Consider the following 4,087-nt stretch of genomic DNA (forward strand, 5'->3'; position numbering starts at 1 on the left):
ATCTTAGGATTATTTGCTCTAGCTCTGTGAAGAATGCTGGCGTTATTTTGATAGGGATTACGTTGAATATGTAGATTTCTTTGGGTACATTGACATTTTAACAATATTTGTTCTTCCTATCCAGGAGCATGCAATCTTTTTCCATTTTTTTTTTTTGTGTCTTCACCAATTTCTTTCATAAGCTTTCTGTAGTTTTGAGCGTATAGATTTTTCACCTCTTTGGTTAGATTTATTCCTAGGTATTTTATGGGTTTTGGTACAATTGTAAATGGATCAATTCCTTGATTTCTCTTTCTGTCACTTCATTGTTGGTGTTTAGGAATGCAACCGATTTCTGTGCATGTGTTGATTTTATATCCTGCCGCTTTGCTGAATTCATGAATCAATTCTAGCAGTTTTTTGGTGGAATCTTTTGGGTTTTCCATATAGAGTATCATGTCATCTGCAAAGAGTGAAAGTTTGACCTCCTCCTGGCCGATTTGGATGACTTTTATTTCTTTGTGTTGTGGGATTGCAGAGGCTAAGACTTCCAATACTATGCTGACTAACAGTGGCAAGAGTGGACATCCCTGTCTTGTTCCTGACCTTAGGGGGAAAGCTCTCAGTTTTTCCCCATTGAGGATGATATTAGTGTTGGGTCCTTCATATATGGCTTTTATGATCTCGAGGTATGCTCCTTCTATCCCTACCTTCTTGAGGGTTTTTATCAAGAAAGGATGCTGTATTTTGTCAAATGCTTTCTCTGCATCAGTTGAGAGGATCATATGGTTCTTGTCCTTTCTTTTATTGATGTGATGAATCACCTTAATTGTTTTGCAGATAGTGAACCAGCCCTGCATACCAGGTATAAATCCCACTTGGTCGTGGTGAATAATTTGTTTAATGTATTGTTGGATCCGGTTGGCTAATATCTTGTTGAGGATTTTTGCATCCATGTTCATCAGGGAAATTGGTCTATAGTTCTCCTTTTTAGTGGGGTCTCTGTCTGGTTTTGGAATCAAGGTAATGCTGGCTTCATAGAAAGAGTTTGGAAGTTGTCCTTCCATTTCTACTTTTTGGAACAGTTTCAAGAGAATAGGTGTTAACTCTTCCTTAAATGTTTGGTAGAATTCCCCTGGAAAGCCATCTGGCCCTGGACTCTTGTTTTTTGGCAGATTTTTGATTACTAATTCGATTTCCTTACTGGTTGTGGGTCTGTTCAAATTTTCTATTTCTTCCTGTTTCAGTTTCACTAGTTATATGTTTCTAGGAATTTGTCCACTTCTTCCCAATTGCCCATTTTATTGGCACATAATTGCTCATAATATTCTCTTATTATTGTTTTTATTTCTGCTGTGTTGGTTGTGATCTCTCCTCCTTCATTCTTGATTTTATTTGTTTGGGTCCTTTCCTTTTTCGTTTTGATCCAACTGGCTAGTGGTGTCTCAATTTGTTAATTCTTTCAAAGAACCAGCTTCTGGTTTCATTGACCTGTTCTATGTTTTTTTTTTTGTTGTGGTGGTTTTTTGTTTTGTTTTGTTTTACTTTTGATAGCATTCATTTCTGCTCTAATTGTTATTATTTCCTGTCTTCTTCTGGTTTTGGGTTTTATGTGCTGTTCTTTTTCCAGCTCCTGAAGGCGTAAGGTTAGGTTGTGCATCTGAGATCTTTCTTCCTTGTTTAGGAAGGCCTGGATTGCTATATACTTTCCTCTTATGACCACCTTTGCTGCGTCCTGAGGTTTGGGGTTGTGGTGTTATCATTGTCATTGACTTCCATATACTTTTTAATTTCCTCTTTCACTTCTTGGTTAGCCCATTCATCCTTTGGTAGGATGTTCTTCAGTCTCCAAGTATTTGTTACCTTTCCAGATTTTTTCTTGTGGTTGATTTCGAGGTTCATAGCATTGTGGTCTGAAAATATGCACGGTATGATCTTGATCTTTTTGTACTTGCTGAGGGCTGATTTGTGTCCCAGTATATGGTCTATTCTGGAGAACGTTCCATGTGCACTGGAAAAGAATGTATATTCTGCTGCCTTAGGATGAAGTGTTCTGAATATATCTGTTCAGTCCATCCGGTCCAGTGTGTCATTCAAAGCCATTGTCTCCTTGTTGATTTCTTGATTAGATGATCTGTCCATAGCTGAGTGGGGTGCTGAAGTCTCCTACTATTATGGTATTACTATCAATGAGTTTCTTTATGTTTGTGATTGATTTATATATTTGGGTGCTCTCACATTTGGCACATAAATGTTTACAATTGTCAGGTCTTCTTGGTCTATAGACCCCTTGATTATGATATAATGCCCTTCTGCATCTTGATACAATGTTTATTTTAAAGTCTAGATTGTCTGATATAAGAATGGCTACATTGGCTTTCTTTTGTTGACCATTAGCATGCTAGATGGTTCTCCATCCCCTTAGTTTTAATCTGAAGGTGTCTTTAGGTCTAAAGTGGGTCTCTTGTAAACAGCATATAGATGGATCTTGTTTTCTTATCCATTCTGTTACCCTGTGTCTTTTGATTGGAGCATTGAGTCCATTGCCCTTTAGAGTGAGTACTGAAAGCTATGAATTTATTGCCATTATGATGTTTGTAGAGGTGGAGTTTCTGTTGGTGTTCTGTGGTCCTTTCTAGTCTTTGTTGCTTTTGGTCTTTATTATTAGTTTTTGGGTTTTTTTCATCTTTTCTCCCCTCAGAGAGTTCCCCTTTAAATTTCTTGCAGGGCTGGTTTAGTGGTCACAAACTCCTTTAATTTTTGTTTGTCTGGGAAACTTTTTAGCTCTCCTTCTATTTTGAATGACAGCCTTACTGGATAAAGAATTCTTGGCTGCATATTTTTCTGAGTCATCACACTGAATATATCCTGCCACTCCTTTCAGGCCTGCCACGTTTCTGTGGACAGGTCTGCTGCAAACCTGATCTGTCTTCCCTTGTAGGTTAAGGACTTTGTTTTCCCTTGTGCTTTCATGATTCTCTCCTGGCCTGAGTATTTTGTGAATTTGACTATGATATGCCTTGTTGATGGTCGGTTTTTGTTGAATCTAATGGGAGTCCCCTGTGCTTCCTGGATTTTGATGTCTGTGTCTTTCCCCAGGTTAGGAAAGTTTTCTGCTATGATTTGCTCACATAACCCTTCTACCCCTATTTCTCTCTCTTTCTCTTCTGGGACCCCTATGATTCTGATGTTGTTCCTTTTTAATGAGTCACTGATTTCTCTAATTCTTAAATTGTGCTCTTTTGCCTTAATCTCCCTCTTTTTTTTTCCTGCTTCATTATTCTCCATAATTTTTATTTCATCCTGACTAGCTTTTACTTCTTTCATCTCCACAGCAAGGGATTCTAATCTATTTTTGACTCCAGCTGGTAATCTTATTATCATGATTCTAAATTCTGGTTCAGACATCTTGCTTGTATCTGTGTTGGTTAATTCCCGGCTGTTGTTTCTTCCTGCTCTTTCTTTTGGGGTGAATTCCTTCCTTTTGTCATTTTGAAGTGAGAAAAGGAATTAATGAGGTGAAAAAAATTAACATTAAAAATATTAAAATTTAAAAACATAAAAATTCAAATTTAAAAATCAACACACACACACAAAATCGAATAAATGATGCTAGATCCTAGGTGTGTTTTGGTCTGGGTGTTGAAAGTGGTTTGATAGATTAGAAGAAAAAAAGGGGGGGAGGAAATCGTTTGAGAATCTGAAAAAATGAATACACTGAAGTAGACTAAAATCAGAAGATGGGAGTAAAATAGAATTTGAAAAATTTACACAATAGTAAAGACTATAGTAGAAAAAATTAAAGAAAAATATTTTTAATAAGAATTAAAAATAAAAATGATTTTTTTCTCTTTCTGTATTGAAGAAAAAGAAAAGAAATGAAGTATTGAAAAAAGAGAACAAAAAAAGAAATTGGTTGAAAATTTGAAAAGTGAATACACTGTAGTAGAGTAAAATAAAATGATGGAAGTAAAATAAATTTGAAAACATTTACAAAAAAGCAAAAAATATAGTAAAAAATTAAAGAAAATATTTTTAATAGAAATTGAAAGTAAAAATGAAGTTTTTCTCTTTCTGCGTTCAAGATAATGAAAAGAAATGAAAAAGA

The sequence above is a fragment of the Lynx canadensis genome, chromosome D2, assembly GCF_007474595.2.
Source record: "Lynx canadensis isolate LIC74 chromosome D2, mLynCan4.pri.v2, whole genome shotgun sequence".
Classification (NCBI taxonomy): domain Eukaryota; kingdom Metazoa; phylum Chordata; class Mammalia; order Carnivora; family Felidae; genus Lynx; species Lynx canadensis.